The 24,434-nt window shown below is 46.2% G+C and overlaps 1 long non-coding RNA gene across 1 annotated transcript in view; it reads right to left on the bottom strand.

Moving 5' to 3' along the window:
• LOC311237698 overlaps positions 1-24,434 on the bottom strand; it is a 93,691-nt gene that overhangs the window by 39,998 nt on the left and 29,259 nt on the right. The window contains exon 2 of the long non-coding RNA XR_014620302.1: positions 13,860-13,952. This is a non-coding gene — a long non-coding RNA (uncharacterized lncRNA). The remainder of the gene's footprint in view (positions 1-13,859; positions 13,953-24,434) is intronic.

Here is a 24,434-nt window from a genome sequence, read left to right on the forward strand (position 1 = left end):
TTGTACCAAATACAAGATATTTTCACTTGATAAGATACATTTTTTTGCAGTGTACAAATATGCAGCTAGCTGGGCCTCCAGAGCACTTCTAGAGTCAGCGGACACACCAAAAACATCCTAGCAAATTCACACGCACATGACTCCATGAACATGAACATGAATAACCTATCTTGAACAATTCTAAGGTAGTTTTAAGTTATTTCTCCAGCAGCGTGCGCTAATATGGATTCCGGCGGCACGTGCGCACGCACAAATATGGATTCCGGCAGAGTGCGCGCAGCACAGCACCGCTGTTGAATTATTTTTCAGGGGAAACACTGAACACTGATTGTTAGGCCTGAGGGTCGTTAGACCCCCATAGGCGTGATCTAATTCCTATAACACACAACTTCAAGTGATGTAATGTATTTTATACAATGGCCGAATTCAACCAACCTTTTATTGCTATAGAATAAACACAGTAATTGAAGCATAATGGAGATTTATTCACAAAACCATCCGCAGAAAAAGTAGAAAAAAAATTAAAATAAAAAGGTTGCCTCCGTGTCTAGAAGCAGAGGGAGGTGCGGTGCTTCAAAGCATGCCATCTAACAAACTTCATATAAATCCTGCGATGTATTATTGTTTTTACAATGGGTCATGACAAACTAGGGCCGTCACGGTATGACATTTTCTCAGCGCGGTTGTGTGTGTGGCTAATCACTGCGGTATGCGGTGGTACCGCACACCGCGGTATGCGGTGGTACCGCACACCGCGGTATGCGGTGGTACCGCACTTCTATAAAAAAAAATATATATTTAATTTTCATTTAATTTTTTTTATATACCTGTATATATATATTTTATTATTAAGACATGTGAGTTCACCCACGATCGTGATTAGACAAATTATAAGGTCGTAGGAGTCCCGAAACAATTTTAAACATGTTTGATAATCTATCCATTTGTCCCTCAACGTTCTGAAATGTGATAAAAGTAGTAGGGTGTTGCCTGCTCCTTTAACACTTTGAGTGCCAGCCACGAGAAATCTCGTTTTTGAATCGTTATTTATTTTATTAGCGATTTCCATTCATTTTTCATCAATCTAGCCTCACGTTACCACTGGGACTCACTCTGAGCTCGAACAGGGAAAATACCGCCCGCTATCGTCTCCCGGATGGTAATGCACCCTTTGGATCGGACTGAATGAAAACGCATGGGGAAAAGAAAATCCGGAATCCACATTTTACTTGTCAGGCATGTAATCCGAGCCGATTGCAGTCTTTGTGGTCCCTCATAAGAGTGTGGAATATGTGTTTCAAGCACCCAGCGTTGGATCAATAAACGTGATCGATATTTGGAATGGCGATCAGAAATTGGAATAATCTTTTTGGAGAACATCTGATCTGAGGTAAGGAATCTATTTTAATCTGATAATCAGAGCTTTTTTCACAGATATATCAATGTGTCTGTGTGTGTGTGTGTGTGTGTGCGTGTATGTTAGCGCTGATCAGGAATGTTGAGCTTATAGGACTAGATATTACAATCCCTTAGATAATCAGCACTTTTTTTGAATGGGGTAGAGGTAAAAGCTTCACTGGGGTCTTCAGGTGGGCACCCTCCTTCATTGGTGTTTCGTTGACAGGCCCACGACACCTCCGAAGGGCTCAACGGCAACACCTGGCGTCCCAGGTGTGCCCCCCTCTGCTTTTACCCCTCGATGCTCTTCTTTCAGCTCCAAAGAAGGTTGCAAGTGACTGATGTGCTTGAATTACTTTCAGCCGGGGTACTGATGCTCGGTGGACTGTGGGTTAAATCCTGCCGCTGAGCTTCACTCGCCTGACTTGACCTTTCTCTCAGAAGATAATGGTCAATGCGAGATCCCGGCCTCACTTTCTTCAAGCACTTCATCCGGCCTTGATGTATTCGTAGGCCTCTGATGGATGTTACCTTGGACCAGCCACAGCTACATACTCTGTGCTCCTGTCCTTCAGTTGATGTGCCGATTATCTGGTTCGTCGTCGTTCCAGGGTCAGTTACCGGGTGGTCAGCCGATGAGTCATCTTCCGCCCCCGCTCTCGCAGACTCTAGGGGTGTTTTTCTCTTTAGACTTTTCGTAGCAATGAGGGGTGGCTTTTGTGCACTTAATTAAGCGACGGAGCCTGCCATCATGGATAGCTAGTCCATGACAGCCCCGTTGGGATCTTTCCTTCCTGTCAGCTGTCTTTCCAAGCCGTCACATGGTCTTTCCCTTGTTGTCAGCTGCACTTTCACAGTAGTCACTGGATTTCTCCAGTTTATCAGTTGAGCTTATAGGACTAGATATTACAATCCCTTAGATAATCAGCACTTTTTTTGAATGGGGTAGAGGTAAAAGCTTCACTGGGGTCTTCAGGTGGGCACCCTCCTTCATTGGTGTTTCGTTGACAGGCCCACGACACCTCCGAAGGGCTCAACGGCAACACCTGGCGTCCCAGGTGTGCCCCCCTCTGCTTTTACCCCTCGATGCTCTTCTTTCAGCTCCAAAGAAGGTTGCAAGTGACTGATGTGCTTGGATTACTTTCAGCCGGGGTACTGATGCTCGGTGGACTGTGGGTTAAATCCTGCCGCTGAGCTTCACTCGCCTGACTTGACCTTTCTCTCAGAAGATAATGGTCAATGCGAGATCCCGGCCTCACTTTCTTCAAGCACTTCATCCGGCCTTGATGTATTCGTAGGCCTCTGATGGATGTTACCTTGGACCAGCCACAGCTACATACTCTGTGCTCCTGTCCTTCAGTTGATGTGCCGATTATCTGGTTCGTCGTCGTTCCAGGGTCAGTTACCGGGTGGTCAGCCGATGAGTCATCTTCCGCCCCCGCTCTCGCAGACTCTAGGGGTGTTTTTCTCTTTAGACTTTTCGTAGCAATGAGGGGTGGCTTTTGTGCACTTAATTAAGCGACGGAGCCTGCCATCATGGATAGCTAGTCCATGACAGCCCCGTTGGGGTCTTTCCTTCCTGTCAGCTGTCTTTCCAAGCCGTCACATGGTCTTTCCCTTGTTGTCAGGAAATAAGATAATACATTTTTCAGCGCGCTTCTCTAGCACATATACTATCGATAATCTAGCGTTTATTTGAAAACGATTCATAAATAGGCCGAAAAATTACAACGTTTTTTGTGTATTCCAGTAAAGGGCGATTCCTGCACAATCACTTTTCTTTTCTGGAAATTTCGAAAAACGAGCGTTTTTCAATCCGTTTCGACAATGTTGACTGCAAGCAAGTCATTGATAAGCGACAGGCGTATTAGACACATAGCCATAATTTAAGATATAGTTTATGCGTTCGCAAATGTGCTCGCCCTCTCATTGAATAGAGTGCTGGCAGTCCTGGCACTCAAGCGCTAAATCCTGCGCCCCCTGCTGGCACTCAAGCTGTTAAGAGTGATGCGTTGTGGGATATATACTGTAGGTCTATGCAAGCAGCAAGCAGTCACACATCCCTTCTCCAACTTAAAACGAATGTTATTTGAGCGAACATTTAATGTTATTATAACACCATTTTAACGTTAAAATTTAACGTTAAAATTTTAAATTTTAATGCACATCATAGCTAGTTAAATATCACAACTTGTGTCATCAATCATTGGGGGAAACTAGCCAATAGCTAACATTATAGATAGCTAGCCTAATAGCTAATGTTATAGATAGCTAGCCTAATAGCTAGTGTTATAGATAGCGAACGCTAACGTTTGCAAACAAAGCTAACGTTATCCAGTTGACATTACAGATCATAATATAGCTATGATAACGTTAACGAAGTGAGCGTAGGGGTTAGTCAGAGTGTAGCGGGGTCAGTAAAGAGAGGCAGCACGTCATTTGCGTGTAATGTTAGCAATAACATTGAGCAAGTTACATAACCGCCACTTCGGCCGGGGAGTTAGGAGAACGCTCCCCTATAGCCTACTCCACTACGGTTCAGATTAATACAGGGAAAGGTATACATTGGGGGCTCGAGTCCAGGATATGAAAATAAATCCTGATTTCATCTGTGAGTTGTAAACTGTATGGAAACGTGAAGTTAGCTCATGCTACTGGAAAACGGACGTCTCGTCATTAAATTAACCGAGTTAAAAATGATCACGCCCCTTTTTTTCCCCCACGGTTGTCGCGGTTGTCTGTTCTGCATCCGCGGGTGCCTTGACACACCGCGGGATTGCGGTGATGCGATTACCGCGACAGCCCTATGACAAACCAATTACATAATCCAACATTGTGTAAACAACTAACATATTCCAGTTAACTGTATCTTTTTTTTTATTATTCGTTACGAATATATCCATACTTCCATTGTGTCCGGGACATCCAATGAAATCGCTTCGTGCGACAGTGTCCTTTTGCAGAGGGAGGTTGCTACAAAGCATGCCATCTAACTACAAACTTCCTATAAAATGACTCTGCTATAGAGCCACACTCCGTTATGCACAAGTTTACAGACATACAGTACATGACATACAGATAGACAGTACTGCTACATCTATACATTTATGACATACCAGATTTACAAATACAGTACTGTTTTTGTAGGGTGATTATGGTTTATTTACATTGAGGTTCTGGGGTCACGTGGACTGTGTTATACGAAATACCCCCCCTCCACCCCACCTACCAATCTCCTACCTACCAACATCCTCCAATGTACAGTTTCTTCGTCGAATGTATATACTCGCTTTTTTAGACTCTTCTTGTATCACAAACAGTACTGTATTTGTAAATCTGGTATGTCATAAATGTATAGATGTAGCAGTACTGTCTATTTGTATGTCATGTATGTTATGATGCATTGAAAATGGGGGACCCTGATGATGTAAACAAGACGAAAGTCTTTCTCTGGTCTGCATCCCCTTAACAATTGTGTGTATTGAGCTGTACTGTATTGTACCCATTCTGCAATCTGTTAATACAATGTTCAATCAATCAATCAAATAACAACCGGTAACTTCACTGTGCTTCTTAAACAAGATGTAGCAGTACTGTCTATCTGTATGTCATGTATGTCATATATGTTATGATGCATTGAACATTTGAGTTGTTCCGATACCGATACCAGTATCAGAAATGCCTCCGATACAGCCTAAAATGCTGGTATCGGCGAGTACACGTAAAATCTATGCTCCGATCCCATATGACGTAATTTATCAACAACACGCGGTATACTCCTGCTGAGAGTGAGCATTATAAAACAAACGTGTTTTTAATCGACGTGAATTAAAGTGTCAATGCTGTTTGTCATTTTAACAGCAGATACTTTCTTAAATGCCATCATCCCGACAGAGCGGTGTGACGGGAGCTCTGATGTGTTCGCTTGCTGGTGTTATTAGCATTAGCTGAAGAGCTATCTGAAAAGCTAGTTTTAGCTTAACGTTACCTTGGCTAAAGTTGGAGCTATTCATAATCCAGCAATAATGGCTGCAGACCTGCAAGCAAAGTACAGCAAGTTGGCAAAGGAGTATTCCAAGGTAAATCACTTTTTCACCAGTAACGTTACATTGTCTTTCCATCTAGCTCATGCTAACTGGCTAACCTAAGTGTCATCACTGATCGACCTCTCCCACACATGCACGCAATTACTGACATGTTGCGGACAGCCATACCGGTGACAATGTTTAGCTTTTAGTGCCTAAGGATAAGAGTCTGAGGCGGAGTCTCAAAAGAGAATGTTGAATATTTATTGTGCATTAAAAATCACAACATAGACGTTACTACTAGTCAGAGCCTCTGCTACTAGCTAACTGAACCGGAGCAGACTGGATACTGTGGATAGCAAGTGCAACAACGTATAGCGTCCATGCGGAACCAATGTCCCAACAACCTCAACCTCATTGAGCATAGTTGTCAATTAATGATAATAATACTAATCTATACAATCGCCTGTTTAATTTAAATTAGATTAAATACCATTACTTTCTAGTTATTACTTAAAAAAACAGTATATATAAAACAGTATCTGTAGCTGTAAAAAAAAGAAAAAAAAAGTTTTATAATTGATATAATATGAATTTTTTAAATTTTCTTTAGTGTATGGTATCGGATCAGTATCGGTATCGGCCGATACCCAAAGCTTAGGTATCGGAATCGGATCGGGAAGGAAAAAATGGTATCGGAACATCTCTATATTTAAGACAAGCCTTTTATCTACCAATAACCATAAGAGTTCCCTATGCATATGTTTGTTGTTATGGGGCCATGTAGGACTAGCAGCTCTGTTCTGGGTAATTTGTAGTTCTATTTCATTATGGCTCCGCTCAGCATCAGTCTGCACGCACTTCACTTCGTGCACGAGCACTGAATAAAAAATTCCACAATGTACCTTTACATCCCAACATTCGTCTGGCCACACCCCAGCTTGCCCCGGTGTTCAACGCCATATTTAATCAATCCCTGGCGGAGTCAGTAGTCCCTGCCTGCTTCAAGATGTCTACCATCATCCCTGTACCGAAGAAACCCTCCCCAACATGTCCAAATGATTACAGACCGGTGGCACTCACCTCTGTGGTCATGAAATGTTTCGAGAGGCTGGTCAAGGACCACATTTGTGCCTCTCTCCCCAGTGATATGGACCCTATGCAATTTGCATACAGGACAAACAGGTCCACTGATGACGCGGTCTCCCAGGTACTGCACAGCACTCTCTCCCACCTTGACCGTCAGAAGGGGGGCTATGTGAGACTGTTGTTCATTGACTACAGCTCAGCGTTCAACACCATAGTCCCCACCAGACTGGTGGACAAGCTGATCGAGCTAGGCCTGAGCTCCGCCCTGAGCGCCTGGGTACTGGACTTTCTGAGTGAAAGACCCCAGGCGGTCAGGGTGGGGGGTCAGACCTCCAACACCATCACCCTGAGCATCGGGTCCCCCCAGGGCTGTGTTCTAAGCCCCCTGCTGTACTCACTCTACACACACGACTGTGTGGCCAAGTTCAGCTCCAACTCCATTGTGAAGTTCGCCGACGACACGGTGGTGGTGGGGCTGATCTCGGACAACGACGAGAAGGCCTACCGGGAGGAGGTTGAGGTACTGGAACGTTGGTGCCAGGACAACAGCCTGCTCCTGAACATTGGTAAAACCAAGGAGCTGATCGTGGATTATAGGAGAGGACAGCGGGAGACACACACACCACTGAGGATTAACGGGGCTACCGTGGACAGGGTGAGCAGCTTCAAGTACCTGGGGGTCCACATCTCAGAGGACCTGACATGGTCAACACACATAGGCACAGTAGTAAAGAAAGCGAAGCAGCGCCTCTACCACCTGAGACAGTTAAGGAAGTTCAGAGTATCGGGGAAGATACTCCAGTCCTTCTACTCAGGAGCTGTAGAGAGCATCTTGACCGGAAACATCACTGCCTGGTATGGGAACAGCACGGCACAGGACAAGAAGGCCCTACAGAGTGTGGTGCGCTCAGCCGAGCGTACCACGGGTATTGCGCTACCTCCCCTGCAGGCTCTATACAACAAGAGGTGCAAATCCAGAGCCTGCAGGATAATGAAAGACCCCCACCACCCCAATAACAGCCTGTTCCAGCTGCTGAGGTCAGGCAGACGCCTGCGAATTCTAGAGACTAAGACGGAGAGGCTTAGGCTAAGCTTCTTCCCCCAGGCCATCAGAGCCTTGAACAATGAACATTGAGAGACACAGAAACTGAACTATCCACACACAAGTACATACACGACACGCACGCTGAGCACGCTCACACACTAGCAGCCACTTTAACACTCATGCCGCACACACGCACACTTATGGCCAGAGGAAAGGCCACTTAAAGTAGTATAACATCAGGAACAGTGTATTGCACTACTAAAGCTAACTAGCATGTCCTATATGCTCTGTAAATACTAATGTACAGATACCGAGATGGCACACCATGTACCTGTTTATTGCACTGTTTTATTGGATTCTATTAATATGTTGTACCACTGTATTTTTATTGGACTCTATTATATGTTGTACCACTGTATTGCACATCGTCGCGGGCAAGACCAGCCGCATTTCATTGTATACCTGTATGCCGTGACAATTAAAACTCTTGAATCTTGAATCTTGAATCTTGAATCTATCCGCTTACCTTCATAAGCAGGTGTGTGGTCACCTACTCGCCTCCTTCTTCACTTTCACCACAAGGAAGTGCCTTCGGTAGATCCCACACTTGACAAGGTTGTTAGCTGAAGAAAGTTGGAACGGGAGATACGTTGACATCATATCTTTATTTTCTCTCTCACTATTTTCGAGAAAATACGGCGATATTGTCTTCGTCACTGGAGTGTCTGGAAGATGATGATCATTCTGACCTCCACCAGCTTTTTCGTATTAGGGGCTCGCGCCGCTGACATGCTCCCCAACTGCAGTCCTCCTTGCTGCGGCTGGATGGGTTTGGCCCTCCGGTCATACAGCTGGACTGTGGGAAGCACCGGCTGTTGCAAGAAAGCGGTTGCTTCCAGGGTGGGGTAAGTACTGTTTTGCTTGCAAGCACTGGTTGTCTGTTTATGCTATGGGGGTTAGCTGACAATTTTACGAACGCCGACTCCGGACTGGGGTCCTCTGCTCGGCTTCTTAAGCGGCGGACGGAGGATCTTGGTCTGACGCCCATGATGGTCAACCTAGTGGGCCGCGACTGGGACCTGGTGAACCCAGGATTCTCTGGACAAGCGGATGCTTCTCTGTCCCGTGCAGGCCCCATCTTTCACATAAATGTGGAAGTACACCCTAACGAGGAAATGTGGGCATAGGATCTTCTTTATCGGGAGTTCCATGCTCAAAGTCGGCTGCAGCCCGGATGGGAATTGTGCTGGCTCCGCTGTATGTCTGGTAAATCACAGTTGAAAACTGTGTTTGACATTTCTTTTTCTCTTCCCTCTTAGGATGGGGAGGGACTTGGACAGCGGCCTGTCTGAAGTGTGGCTTGTTATGTCGTTGTGTACAGTTCAGGTGATAGCTGCTTAGCTGGCGTGCTAGTTTGTGGCCTACTGTGTTAGCCAGTCAGCTGTTAGCTGCGGCGCTAGCTCATTGTGTTCACCAGGCTAGTGAACGTTAGCTTAATGCTACACTGTTGAAACGTTACTGTGACTTTAACATGCCTTAAACACTCTGACTACGACGTCATCTTTGACAGAGGATGTTAGTCGACCCTACACCCGGGTGCCAGTGCCAGCGAGGACTTCGTCAACATGGAGAACGGCGGCTGGGTGGCGTTGCGGACATACCCTCGTCACCGGCGCAGGAGATGCTGGGTTCAACTCGGTGTCCCGTTAACCAGTGTTGCTGTTCTCTCGGCCTGCGTTCAGGGTGAAGGTAGGAGTCCTCCGGACTTTAAACACTTCTTCTTTTCTTCCCTTCTAAATGTTTTGTAATAACGATGTTTCCAAAACATGTGTTGCTGCAATACATTGAGGATACGACGCGTGTTGTGTGAATTGTCTTGTCACTGGTATAGCTTTTCTCTCTGTAGTAAATCGACGTTGTTTTTTACTTGTGTAAAAATGAACTGGTTTGGTTGTGATGAGAACATGTGTGTTCATGTAACGTTGTACCGTGGGTGAACTCACAACTAAGAGGGTTAATTAACCTGTAAAGCTATGCTTAGTGACATGTGATTGAGGAATGAATCTTTTTCTCAGCCTGTGATGACAATGAACAGCATGTTCACACATTAACAGAGGTGCCTGTTCGCCTTGGTCGTATCAAGGGTAAGATAGGAGGGGTGACCCCCCGGTTTCCCTGGGGCTTCCCCCCCTCCTCTCAGACATGTTTGGTTACAATATATTGTGTCACTGTGTTTGTGGGGATACGATGTAACCCTCAGCTTAATTGCTGGGGTTGTGCTTTCCGCTTGAGAAACAATTTTTTCCTAAAGAAAAGGTTGTTTGGTCACTTGTGTGCTTAGCAAGGTCTGTGGCCTTTACACAATCGAGGACTTCTGTCTTCTCTCGTTATGAAAAACGGTGTTCCTCTGTAGAGTGTACTGTGCCATTTTTTGTTGTGATGAAGGGTTGTGTGTGTCTTTGTGATCTACAACTGGGTTAGGTTTGGCCCACAGAAGCACATGTGTAAGTCTGGACAGGGGCTCTTAAAGGGGCCCTCTCTGTTCTGTGTTTTCCTTAGTAAAACTCAGGTAGCAGGTTATCACATGAGCTATGTGAGGCTGTCCGATGCTTCATGTAGCTGGCTATGACTGTGTCATGCTCTACTTGTCATTACATCGTATCATGGGTGAGGGGTCGTAAAGGGGTGAACTGGTAATCCTTTCCTCCCCTTTTCTGATTGGTCAGGGGTTAAAACCTCCTGTCCTTCAAGGTTCCTGTCACGTTGCTGTTCGGCACGTTACAGGGTAAGAGGGGGGAGGGAGTTTCCTGGTCCCACGCCCTGGAAGATTGGGTGTGTGCACCGCGGAAATTCCCCCGGCATAGAGTACGTCACTGAGCGCGTCTCTAGTGGTAAGACTTCCGTGGGTTGTTCAGGTCCATGTTATGGATCTGTTTCAGGGAGTTGTCAGAGCTCCTCCTCACGAAGATCCTCCTCAGAGAGAAGTGCCTTCTGTGAGTTCAGACTCTCCTTCCCAGTGAGGGAGCCTCCTCAGAGTTCAGAGCCTCCTCCTCAGATTGTCAAGGTGAGTAGAACTTCAAAAAAGGAGTTCTGCTCTATTGTGTGTGTATTCGATTCAATTCAATTATTGAGTGTGTATTGGTTCAGTGCCTCCTCCTCGGAGAGCTCTAACCCAAGTGTTACATAGCTCAATGTTGCAATATATTCTTTTCAATCTATACAGCTCGCATGGGAAGTCTCTCTGGGGATTTCCGTCTCCTCCCTGTGGCGAGGGTGGCGGGATGTAAAAATGTAAAAAAAAATTACCCTCAGCTGTGTCAGTCTGTTTTTCTTTCTTTTTTAAATAAAAAGAGGAAAGGACATGAAGCACGACAGCTCCGTGTCGTTCTCCCAGGTGACTTGGAGGAACAATGTCTGGTGTCTTGCTAGACTATCCATTGATGTGTTTGGATCTCGACGCGTACATAGTGCTGGCTCGGGGTGTTTCTGTTAAGAATCACGCAGGGGGCTAAGTACGCCTTGGTTGCTCGTTATTAAAACAGCGTTTTTATAAAGCAACTGGGATGGAGTTTTGTCTCTTCCGAGCGCCAGTTTACTAGGTTGTCTCGATGAATTCTCGTTCATATCTGGGGGATGTTAACGGAATAGATCAGAACATAGGTAGAGGGGTCTCACGCCCTTGGGGTGGGCCACTGAGCGCGGTACAAATGGGACCGTCTGGGTGGCGCCCTCTTTTCATGTTTTGGATCGACACGCATACCTACCCCCTCTTCTGGAGTGGGCATGTCGGCATGGTTAGGGCACGGGACTGGTTCTGGTCGCGCTGGTCCAGATCAGTTAACCCGTTGTCCGCCGGGGACGCAGATCTGCTGTTCTGGTACCCTGAGGGACTTTTGCTTTTTTCGGGGGGGAAAATGCCGGGTCGGCCCGGGTGTCACAGGGTTAGGCGTTATGGAGACCCTTTGTTGGGTACACGTTGTACCTGGCACTATCATAAGGGGCTGATTCTCCTTTCTTTCGCTCCTCTCTCACGCATGGCGAAGAGGGGGCTGTTGGGGTGGTCTTCTGGACCTCCTCTGGTAACCCTGTGTGCTTCCAGGCCGCCGGGCCCGGTCCGAAGTAATGTTTCGTTGAAACCGTAGGCCTGGGATAACCCTTTTTCTTGAGGGGTTATAGGAACAGCCACCGTCTGTGTACCGAGAGGGTGGTTGATTCCCTGGTGTGTTGGAGCAGAGTCACCTCCCGGGTTACCCGGTTGAGTGTGCCCCTGCACGTTCATGACGTCTGCCAATCGTGTCAGCCCTCTCTGCCTCGACCCCTCTGGGTGGGTTTTTTTTGATGGAGGCTTTGTCATGGTGCGCAACAATGCCAGCATACGCCCCTTCCGCCGGGGGGGCTGTTTTCAGTTGACCCCTTTGGCGCCTGTCTCGTCCGCAGTGCTCCAGGCTCGGGTCTACAGCCTGCTGCCTGGTTTCCCCGGTGCGCTGCCTGCTTCCGTTGGTTAACCTTTTGAATGCTTTACGGCCATGCTGACTGCCTGTGTTGCAGGGTCAGTGTGCCAGGCGGTGTACTAATGGGGGGAAAGGGCCCGCTCTTGGAGGGGCCCTGTCCGAATACGCTGGCGATGTGGGGGGCGGTGTCACTAAGTGACCGCCTGGTGGGGTCTTGATGCCTGGCGTCATTGACCTCTCTGGGCCCACTTTTTCCAGTGGGTCCAGTCCCTTCAGTGGGTCTGGGTCTTCCTTCGCGCTCCGCTGCTACGGCCTTGCCACAGGGTTGGGTTTGCTCTTGACCCCGTGATTTTGGGGGCAGTAACGAGGGTTGTTCCTTCCGTTCGTTCCCTGGTGGCATGCGGGTTGTGCGTGTGCGTAGTCGTGGGGTCAAGCCACAGTCTGCTCACCCTGTGCGTTGAGTTGCTTGAGTTCCTCTTCGCACGGTTGGATCCGTCTCCCTCCCGTCCTCCAATAGGGAGGGTATCCCTCCATTAGGGAGGGTCAGGGGGCTCTGTCCTCCCCGGTCTGATGGTTGTGGGGGGCCTCAACGGAGTACATTTGTCGAGCTTCTGGCTCCCGCTCAGCTCCTCTTGTGCAGACTGACGCTGAGCGGAGCCATAATGAAATAGAACGTAAGGTTATGTATATAACCAAGTTCTATGAATTATGGTGACGCTCAGCGTCAGGACGCCACTGCGATCCTTGATCTCGCCTTGTGGTGAAAGTTTGGGAAGGAGGCGAGTAGGTGACCACACACCTGCTTATGAAGGTAAGCGAATAGGGGTGTGGCCAGACGAATGTTGGGATGTAAAGGTACATTGTGGAATTTTTTATTCAGTGCTCGTGCACGAAGTGAAGTGCGTGCAGACTGACGCTGAGCGTCACCATAATTCATATAACTTGGTTATATACATAACCTTACGTTTCCTCTGTGCACTGTCAGATGCAGAGGCCCAAACAGGTGAGCAGTAGTCCAGGTGGCTTAAAACTAATGACTTAACGACCTGTCCTAGAATATGTGCTGGAACATAAGGATGGCATTTTCTTGCCATATAAATGCCATTACCCATTTTCTTAGCCACTGTGTCAATGTGCTCTACCCATGTCAGTCGACTATCTATTATGACTCCCAGTAATTTAACCATATCAACCTGTTGTATGGGTTCACCAGACAAGTGCAGACTCAGTGTAGGATTGGCTAATAGTTTGTGACTGGTTGTGAGTACTATGTGTACAGATGTAGTGAAGATATCTCTGTTCTCTCAGTTAGTTTACTATGTGTACAGATGTAGTGAAGATGTCTCTGTTATCTCAGTTAGTTTACTATGTGTACAGATGTAGTGAAGATGTATTGTTCAGAGAATATTATATATCACCGCGCAGATTGATTGATAGAAAATGTTATTAACAGATTGCAGAATGTGTCCAATACAGTACAGTACGGCTCAATACACACAATTGTTAAGGGGATGCAGACCAGAGAAAGACTTTCGTCTTGTTTACATCAGGGTCCCCCATTTTCAATTCATAATTAATTGTAAGTAAGGGTGCAACTAGCACCGTGCAATCCATTCTTTGTGGATCTAGCCCTGAGACAGTCGTCTTTATGTAAGACATTAATCAGTATTTTCTTTTCTTATCGTTTAAACTATGTTTTTATGTGTAATTTATTCTATGTATTGTATTTTATATGGACCCTGAGTCCGTAATAAAATGTAGATTGATTGACATCCATGAGGTGTTTAGGAATGATAGAAATTAAGAACAAAATTACTTTAAAGAATGTAAATGAAGTGGTAAAATGATCACCTCTGGCAAGCTCGTCTATGTCCAGCAGACCATCCTTGTTGCCACGGGTGATGGGAAGCGTGTGGACGTCTGGACAATCCATTAGGGTTTTCTCTAGACGTCGACACAAAGATGCACAAAACAAATTCATCATGGTGGACAGAGTGGATTATTTGCCAAAAAACCAAAGGCTAAATTACAGCAGGTTAAGAGAAAAAGATACCTTCATGTCATAGTTCATAATGTACCGACAATAGCCTACATGTGCCAAACTTATTTTTGTCAAAGTGCTTGAATCTTCCAAGAGATTGTAACGCAAGCTTCGTAACAAAGACCTGTGTCAAGCTAGCGACAACAATATGACTTTCTATCAGAATCTTTCAAAATAAAAGCTGCAACATATGCATCTTTTCAGCTTTTTATACCATCGCTTGTAAAAGGTGTAAGACATTTTAAAACATAGCCTACCAGGAACTATCCAGTTTCATAAAAAAATAAGTGATGGTAAAGGAGTGTAGGTGCAGGATATAGTCCGAATCAGGCCGGGGTCCTGTTTTTAACCGTGGCTGGTGTAATGATGTGACAGTGATCCTACAACACTGTTCTCCTGACCTGGGCCCCGTTCCCCGTACCTGGCTAACTGAGTTAGCCGGATAATTTCCAGTATAGCCTGACTTAAGCCGGACCTTTCTGTTCCCCGACGCTCGATTGTCTAAATCACCATGACAACAGATCAAAAAGTTTGAGCCTGGTCGAGAGCAGGGTTAACTTCAGTTAGCCGGATGAACCATGGCCACGCCCCCGCAAATAAATGACAGCTCGCTTCCTGAAATGATTCTCACAGTCTAGAGATCCCATTTATACCATTCTGAATTATGTTTCTGTGCTTCGTTTTCCTAGAGGGGGCTTTTGAAATGTATAATAATAGAACTAAATGCTGATAATAAATCATATTCAGCCTATAGATTTACTTTGTCCTAAATAAAATAATGCACGTCATATACGGCGCTCGGAGTGCGATACACGCTGCAGGCGCATTGCAAATGTGAATCCCGCGGGGATATTTTTAATTAGTTTCATATATTCTCCGCTGTAGATTTGCTTAACGGAGCGCCCGGATTGTGTTTCATTCAAGCATAAAATTGAAGTGTCTATGCGTGGATTGTGGTTTTTGTGGATTATGAATTACGAGGACTCTGAGGATTGTTGAATTGTATCATCACTCACACGTTATTGTGATATTGTAACTGGGATTAAAATGTCTGATGAGATGCGCTGTTTGACAGATTTGAGAAATTGAATGAGCCGTTGACGTCAAATTAATGCATTTGAGAATAAAGAGATAAAACTTCATTCAAAAGAAAAATATTCGAAACACGGGTCTTTGTCCATTGATGGATACACAATGGATATATCCCGTCTAGCACAGTGGTCCAACGGCTAGTGCTCAAACCTGTCAACCCGACGGCCCGAGTTCGAAACCCCGCGTTTCCAATATAATTTTTTTGGAATATAATATTAATGATTATACGCAAAAGTAGCCTAGTTTTAAGTTAAAATATTATAAATCTACATGCATTGAGGATGTCATTCTTTATATAGCTCTCAACGTGCAGCCCGCAGGCCCCCAATGCCAGGTTCAAAGACAAGTCCAGGCATGTCAGAACATGCCCGGAGACAGCGTATTGATACCAGACAAACACTGCGGTTTGGGACTAGATAGTCACTTAAGTATATATACAGCGCAAGCTGCGCACAGCAGTAGTTCAGTTCAGTACCTTACCCCACCTTACCCCGAGCACTTGCTTGTCCATCTAAACAAGCCAACGTAGTTCATCGTGGTGAAGTGAGCAACTTGTGCGTTGAGAACATGTGCGAATAGAATAGTAAAGTGTCAGAGTTTAATGTAGTAACGTCAAGTTCGACCTAATCTAATGTGAAGTAAATAGTCGTTCATTTATTGTATATCGTGCGGCCACAGTTCGTTCGTGTGTAGCATTACCCAGCGGTTCGTCGTGTTTTAGCTAGTGTACTTAGCCAGGGTGTGTGGCCTAAATACGTCGCCCACATCCGAGGAGGCCTAGTCGGAGAACCGTTGGACATGTGCACAGGAGAATCGGCGTCGGCGATTGCAGAACCATTACTGGTTGGATTATATTGATTTGGAACGTGTTACCCGGAGAAGAGCATCGTTGATTTCCACTATCGTTTGGGATTCAACCTCGTGAGGATTACAACTCGGGCTGGCCTCGTGGACGGAGGCTGGCTAGCTGTCATCAGTGCTATCGAGCATTTGGATTACAATTATTGCTTTGCTGCTGATCAAGGGATTTACAAGGACCGCCTCCTGTACCTGGAGTCTCTTTATTCCTCATTGAATCAGACTGAGTATCCGAACATTCCTCTACCCTCCAGGCCTTACACCCCCGGAGGGAACCCATTGTCTCCAGGCGGTACCAGCATTGCCTTATATAGTTGCTATTATACGACAGGTGGTGTCAACTTAGACCCATCGTAGGATTCCTGCTATTCTTAGTGACTCATGCTATTGACTGACTTTACGCATATTCTTCGCCATACAAGCGTGACCTTAATTCTCATTCTGTAACCTAATGTTGCATAATAATAATAAAATACCCTCAAATACTATTTCTTTGTCAATGCCGTGTTCTTGTGGGTGTTCACCATCTATATTTGATGTACTGTCTGGCCAGTAATTAAAGTACATAACTAGCAGTGGTTTAATCTATCACAATCTTTAATACAGTCAGGGTTTTGTAACCCCTCAGTTACAATTGGTCCTTCGAGCCGGAGGGTGTTACATCCCAATGTATATATTCCCCAGTGTGTGTCTCCATGTGTGTGTGTTCTCCATTTTGTTTGTTTCCTCCCTCCAGCCATTGTTCCCTTCACCATTGGTCAATTCTTCCATTATAGCAATACAGCACCGATTGGTGGATGGCTTCAGACTCCAACACTCAATCCACACCACCCAATCATGGATCACCCCACACCTGTTAAAACATGGCTTCTCACTTCAGTCTCTCTCTCTCTCTGGCATGAGGCTAGGCATGTTGTGTTTTTGGTAAACCTGTAAACTTTGACAGTATTGCATTTCGTTTATTGCCTTTGGTGCTTAGTAGTAATTTCCTTGTGTGTGTGTGGCCACAGAGAGAGCATTGTTAGCCATAGTTTGTTTTTGTATATATTCTGCTTTTGTTTCTGTATAATTAATGTGTTTTTCTCTCTTTCTCAGGAAGCACAGATGGGGTGAGCTGCCATTTCCTTTGGACATTGTTTTCTCCTGTTTTGGTTAGGTAAGAGTAGTTTAGGTAATGTAATCTCTTTTACCATAGATTAGATTGTGTTTATTTGGAGTATAGTGGTGTTTGTTTGTTGTTTTGGCCTGGGCTCACCCCTGAGCTACATGTGCTTCCTTTGCCTCTATTCAATAAATATCATTGTTGTTTACAAACCTGGTCCATCTTTTCTGTCAACCAACTGTTATGTTACAGCCCTTTACCCTTAGACTCACAGGGGTCGTAACATAAATGGGGGCTCGTCCGGGATCTTGTAACCCGTGTTCAATTGTTGGTTGATGGATTTGGTGAACTGTGTTTGTTTACACTTGTATAGTTATTAATTACTTTGTGTAAAAATGGCATTTGTGTAAGAAAAAAAAATGGCAGTTAGTACTTTTGATCTGGGGAAATTCTTGAGCAATCCTACTTGGGAAGCGCTAGATAGCTGCCGCAAGGCAGACTTAGTGGAGATTGCCACACATTTTCAACTCTCGGTTCAACAAAAGCATCTTAAGCAGGATATCAGGTGTCTTGTGGTAGATAAGCTGTTGGAGCAGGGGACGCTTGTTTTACCTGCGGTCTCTGATGAACATGCAAGTCCTCCTGGTGAACTTACAGAAGCACCGCCTTCTGAGGAGCAAGCCCATGGTGCTGAAAAGGCAGGTGTGAACGTCACATTGCCACATTTTCACTTGACCTCTCCTGTGTCAACTGGGTCTCGAGAAGGGGCCCAGGTGAAGGTTAGAATAGCCCGTCTCCAGATGGAGGCTCAGGAGAAGGCACAAGCACGTGAGGCGGAGTATCGGCTTCGTAAAATGGAGCTTGAGGCGGAAAATGAAAGGGCTATTAACATCCGTAGGTTGGAGCTTGAGGTGGAAAAAGAGCTCAGACTGCGGGAGTTGGAGCTGGGAGACCAAAGGAGTGGATCCAACTCTGCTACACCGACTCCTCCACAAGGCCCGGGTATGTCCTCCTCCACAGCTTATTCATCACACACTTTTGATATAAGTAAACACATTGCTTTGGTGCCTCCGTTCCGAGAGACCGAAGTTGATACTTATTTTAATGTGTTTGAGCGTATTGCTGCTTCATTGCGCTGGCCAAGAGAGGTCTGGCCTTTGTTGCTTCAATGCAAATTGACTGGTAAAGCCCAAGAGGTTTGTTCAACACTTTCCCTAGAAGATAGTCTATTGTATGATACTGTGAAGGCTGCCATCCTTCGTGCATATGAGCTTGTGCCCGAAGCTTATAGGCAGAGGTTTCGCAGTCACAAGAGAGCTGTCAACCAGACCTTTGTAGAGTTTGCTAGAGAGAAGGGAACTCTCTTTGATAAATGGTGTGCAGCAAGCAAGGCCTCAGATCTTAACTCTCTCAGAGAACTCATTCTATTAGAAGAGTTTAAGAATAGTTTGCCAGAGCGTATTGTAATTTACCTGAGTGAGCAGAAAGTGTCCACTCTGCAGCAAGCTGCTGTATTAGCTGATGAGTTTGCGCTAACCCATAAAACTGTGTTTGTAGATAGGCGTGACTCGTTTCCCCCCCATGATTTCTCTCAGAGACCTTCTGTCCCCAACCATTCAGAATTCACACACCCCCGACCAAAAATGTCACCTCCACGCTCAAAAGATGAGCGGACATGTTACTACTGTCATAAATCTGGTCATGTTATTTCTGACTGTTTAACATTGAAACGTAAGCAGCAACCGTCCTCTCAGAACTTTAGACAACCCAAAGGGGTTGGTCTGATTAAAATGGCACCTGATTCCGATCAACAGATGCACAATGATCAGGATGTTCTCGATCCTTGTTTCAGGCCATTTACTTCCAAGGGTTTAGTTTCCTTGACAGGGGATCCAAAAGATCAGTGTACAGTTCAGATCTTACGAGATACTGGAGCCTCACAATCCTTTATCCTCTCTGATGTACTACCTCTGTCTGAGAAATCTTCCTGTGGTTCTAGTGTCCTGGTTCAAGGTATTGAGATGGGTTTCGTGCCAGCCCCGTTACACTGTATTCATGTACAATCTGATTTGGTCACTGGTTTCTTTAAAATAGGGGTGAGACCCTCCTTGCCAGTTAAAGGCATTTCCTTTATCATGGGAAATGATTTAGCTGGAGGACAGGTGAACGCTGTGCTGGAAGTGTTGGATCACCCAGACACAGATTCTCTGCCTGATGACTTGTCACAGAACTTCCCTGAAGTTTTTTCTGCAAGTGTTGTCACTCGGGCTCAATTGAAAAAGAGAGGTGATGAAATTAATTTGTCTGACTCTGTTTTTGCTTCAGCCTTTGTCAGGGAGGAGTTGCTGGCTCCAACTTCTGATACCGCTGACAAACCACTGACTCATAGTAAGGTACCCCCACAGACAACTGTAACTAGTTCCGACGCTTTGAAGTTACCCGTTACTCGTGAAATGCTAATTACTGCCCAGAAGGCTGACCCTTCTCTTACAAAATGTTTCTCTTCTCTTGAAACAGAACAGAGGAGAGAGTTGCATTCTTATTTTGTGGATGAAGGAGTTTTGATGCGTACATGGAGGTCCCATGGTACTAGACTGGCAGAGCATGCACAATCGGAGATAGGGCTACCAGATCAGGTACCAGACTGGAGCACTGTTTATCAGATTGTTGTCCCTGCAGTTTATCGTCAGCATGTACTGTTCTTGGCCCATGACCACCCTTGGTCTGGACACTTGGGAGTCACTAAAACATACAACAGAATACTTCAACATTTCTTTTGGCCCGGTTTGAAGTCCGATGTAGCACAGTACTGTCGTACCTGTAGTACTTGTCAGATCACCGGAAAGCCAAACCAGGTAATTCCACCTGCTCCCCTCTGTCCTATACCAGCGGTCGGTGAACCATTTGAACATGTCATAGTTGACTGTGTTGGTCCGTTGCCAAGGACCAAAGCCGGCAATCAGTTTTTGTTGACAATAATGTGTACCGCCACCCGTTTCCCTGAGGCTATCCCTCTTCGCAGAATTACAGCGCCTGTAATAATTAAGGCTTTGACGAAGTTCTTCTCCACGTTTGGACTGCCTAAGGTAGTACAAACGGACCAAGGCACCAACTTCCTGTCTAGGTTATTTGAGCAAGTGTTACAGTCCCTGGGTATCCGACATATAGTGTCCAGTGCCTACCACCCTGAAACTCAGGGGGCTCTAGAACGTTGGCATCAGACCTTAAAGTCCATGCTGCGTAAATATTGCTTAGACACAGAGAAAGATTGGGATGAGGGTGTCCCCCTTGTTCTATTTGCTGCGCGAGAGACCATACAGGAGTCTCTTGGTTTCAGTCCTGCTGAGCTCGTTTTTGGGCACACTGTTAGAGGGCCTCTGAAAGTTCTTAAAGAACGGTTCATGTCAAAGGGTGCCAGCACACCCACTAATGTTCTAGATTTTGTTAGCCAGTTTCGAGAGCGACTGCATCAGGCGTGCTCTCTCGCAAAAGAAGCGCTCTCTTCTTCCCAGAGAACTATGAAACGGCGCTATGACGAGAAAGCTGTTTCTCGATCTTTCCAGCCAGGTGATAAGGTTCTAGTCCTGTTACCTATCCTTGGTTCTGCTCTTTCCGCTCGTTTTTCCGGACCGTATGCAATAGACAAGAAGATAAGTGATACAGACTATGTGGTTCGCACCCCTGATCGTAAACGTCACTCTCGTGTTTGCCACATCAATATGCTTAAACCATATTTTTCCAGAGATAGTGTGCAGGTGAAGACCTCAGACCAGACAGCCGGACTGGCCGTCTCTGCTGTTGCCTCAACTCCAATAGTTCCGGACTCTCCTGACGTTAGTGGTGAGGATGTAGATGGCTTGGAGTTGCGCAATGCAGCCCATCAGGGTGCTAGATTGTCCAACACTGAGATGTTATTGAACCTGCCCACTCACTTAGCACACTTACCTGAGGAGCAGCGAGAGGACATCACAAATTTGATTCAGGCCTACATGGCTCTGTTTGGTGATGTTCCCTCCTGTACTTCTGTATTGGCCCATGATATTAAAGTTAACAATGCTGTGCCTATCAAGCAACATGCATACCGTGTTAACATCACCAAGAGGACCATGATGCAACAGGAGGTTGACTATTTGTTAAAACATGGTTTAGCCAAGCCAAGTTGCAGTCCCTGGAGTTCACCTTGTTTGTTAGCTCCCAAATCGGATGGAACTCCTAGATTTTGTACTGATTTCCGAAAGGTAAATGCTGTCACCGTGCCTGATTCCTTCCCACTGCCCCGCATGGAAGATTGTATTGACAACCTTGGATCTGCCACCTATGTTAGCAAACTAGATTTGTTAAAGGGTTACTGGCAGGTCCCTTTGACCCCCCGTGCCTCGGAAATCTCGGCGTTTGTTACTCCTGACGATTTTTTGCAATATACTGTAATGCCTTTTGGAATGCGTAATGCCCCGGCCACTTTCCAGCGACTGGTGACCCTAGTCCTGGCTGGTGTTCCAAATTGTAATGCCTATCTCGATGACCTGGTTGTCTATTCGACCAACTGGCGTGACCACATGACAACCTTGCAAACTGTCTTTGACCGCTTAGCTGGAGCCTCCCTGACCCTTAACCTTGCCAAGTGTGAGTTCGGCAAGGCTACGGTTACCTATCTTGGTAAGCAGGTAGGACAAGGCCGAGTGCGTCCGGTGGATGAAAAAATATCTGCAATCACAACTTTTCCAGTGCCTACTACTAGGCGGGAATTGCGTAGATTCCTTGGGATGGCTGGGTATTACCGTGGTTTTTGCCGGAACTTTTCTTCTGTCGTCACTTCTCTCACTAGCCTGTGTAGCCCGTCCAAACCATTCGTTTGGACAGCTGGTTGTCAAAATGCATTTGATAGTGTTAAAGCTCTCTTATGCAGTTCCCCTGTTCTCTCTGCTCCAGATTTCTCCCTGCCGTTCCAGCTGGAGGTGGATGCCAGCGGGGTGGGAGCTGGAGGGGTGTTATTACAGGAAGATCATGATGGTGTCAGTCACCCGGTTTGTTATTTCTACCGGAAATTTAACAAACATCAACTAAACTATTCCACTATTGAAAAGGAGACTTTGGCTATGTTGTATGCGTTGCAACATTTTGAGGTGTATGTCGGTTCGAGCGTATTACCAGTGGTAGTATACACCGACCACAACCCATTGGTTTTTCTGTCGCGGATGTACAACCACAATCAGCGCCTCATGCGTTGGCCGCTCATAGTGCAAAATTATAACCTCAGCATAAAGCATAAGAAGGGGTCTGATAATGTGTTGGCAGATGCTCTGTCTCGTAGTTGAAATCTCTGTTGCTGTCGACTCGTTGTCTGTTGCTGTCGACTCGTTCTACTGTATATTGCTGTCGACTTGATCTATTTTTGCTGTCTACTCGGTCTATGTTGCTGTGGACTCGTTTTATGTTGCTGCTAGTTTTTTCATGGCTCTTTGTTTTGGAGTGCATGTTATCTCAGATGTTATCTCGTTGTTAAAAAAAAAACATGTTTAGTTGGTGTTAAGTGTCAGACATGTTTTTTGTCTTATGTATGGGGGTGTTACATCCCAATGTATATATTCCCCAGTGTGTGTCTCCATGTGTGTGTGTTCTCCATTTTGTTTGTTTCCTCCCTCCAGCCATTGTTCCCTTCACCATTGGTCAATTCTTCCATTATTGCAATACAGCACCGATTGGTGGATGGCTTCAGACTCCAACACTCAATCCACACCACCCAATCATGGATCACCCCACACCTGTTAAAACATGGCTTCTCACTTCAGTCTCTCTCTCTCTCTGGCATGAGGCTAGGCATGTTGTGTTTTTGGTAAACCTGTAAACTTTGACAGTATTGCATTTCGTTTATTGCCTTTGGTGCTTAGTAGTAATTTCCTTGTGTGTGTGTGGCCACAGAGAGAGCATTGTTAGCCATAGTTTGTTTTTGTATATATTCTGCTTTTGTTTCTGTATAATTAATGTGTCTTTCTCAGGAAGCACAGATGGGGTGAGCTGCCATTTCCTTTGGACATTGTTTTCTCCTGTTTTGGTTAGGTAAGAGTAGTTTAGGTAATGTAATCTCTTTTACCATAGATTAGATTGTGTTTATTTGGAGTATAGTGGTGTTTGTTTGTTGTTTTGGCCTGGGCTCACCCCTGAGCTACATGTGCTTCCTTTGCCTCTATTCAATAAATATCATTGTTGTTTACAAACCTGGTCCATCTTTTCTGTCAACCAACTGTTATGTTACAGCCCTTTACCCTTAGACTCACAGGGGTCGTAACAGAGGGTATCAGTAATATTGACATGGCCAGCGGTGAACACTCTCCAAGCGGCTCCCCTAAGCTAGAACGCCCACAGCGCAAACGTCAGCTACCTCCATATCTGGAGGACTTCGCTTTCGTTCTACCCCCTAGCTTATCTAAACAGACGTTAAATACGGATAAATCGGATAGTTTAAGCATGTCCAATCCTATCGACTTGGCGACCCTGCCAGTAGAGACCCCAGTGGGTTCAAACGAAACTGACTTAGCTCACGGGGTGGACCAAGTGGGACATGACGTGACTATACCTCCAGACAGCGTCACCGGGATAGACCCCGGAGCGCTCTAGGATAAAGAAAGCGCTCCAGGGATAGAATCCGACACACAACCAAGAGAAGAGTACCGCGCCCAGGAGATAGACCTCGGAGCGCGCCAGGAGAACAGATCTCCAACAAGCCCTGTCAGCACCCGATCACCTCCGTCAGTGTCACCCCCAGCGAGGCGGACCAGAGACTGGCGCAAGCCTTGATCGCCACGCTGACAGTCTCAACCGAAAGAGACCGACTCCAGGGTGAGCGCGACCGGCTTCAAGCAAAGACGCTTAGTGAGCGCGAACACTCTGCCACGGAAAGAGAGCGCCTCCACGCGCAACTCCAAGCGCAAGCCCTTAGTGAGCGCGAACACTCTGCCGCGGAACGAGAGCACCTCCGGGCGCAACAATTAAGTGAGCGCGAACACTCTGCCGTGGAACGAGAGCGCCTCCAGGCTCAACAAATGAGCGAGCGCGAACAACGAGAGCGCCTCCAGGCGCAACAATTAAGCGAGCGCGAACACTCTGCAGCGGAACGAGATCGCCTTCACGCGCAACTCCAAGCGCAAGCCCTTAGTGAGCGCGAACACTCTGCAACTGAACGAGAGCGCCTCCAGGCGCAACAAAGGAGTGAGGACGACCGCATCAGACTGGAGGAAAGGCGCCTTCAGACGGAAGAGAACATCGAACGAGACCGCGCCAATGCACAGCGCGACGCCGCCAATGCACAGCGCGAAGCAGAGCGCGACTGGCTGCA

The sequence above is a fragment of the Notolepis coatsorum genome (assembly GCF_963971535.1).
Source record: "Notolepis coatsorum genome assembly, chromosome: 12".
Classification (NCBI taxonomy): domain Eukaryota; kingdom Metazoa; phylum Chordata; class Actinopteri; order Aulopiformes; family Paralepididae; genus Notolepis; species Notolepis coatsorum.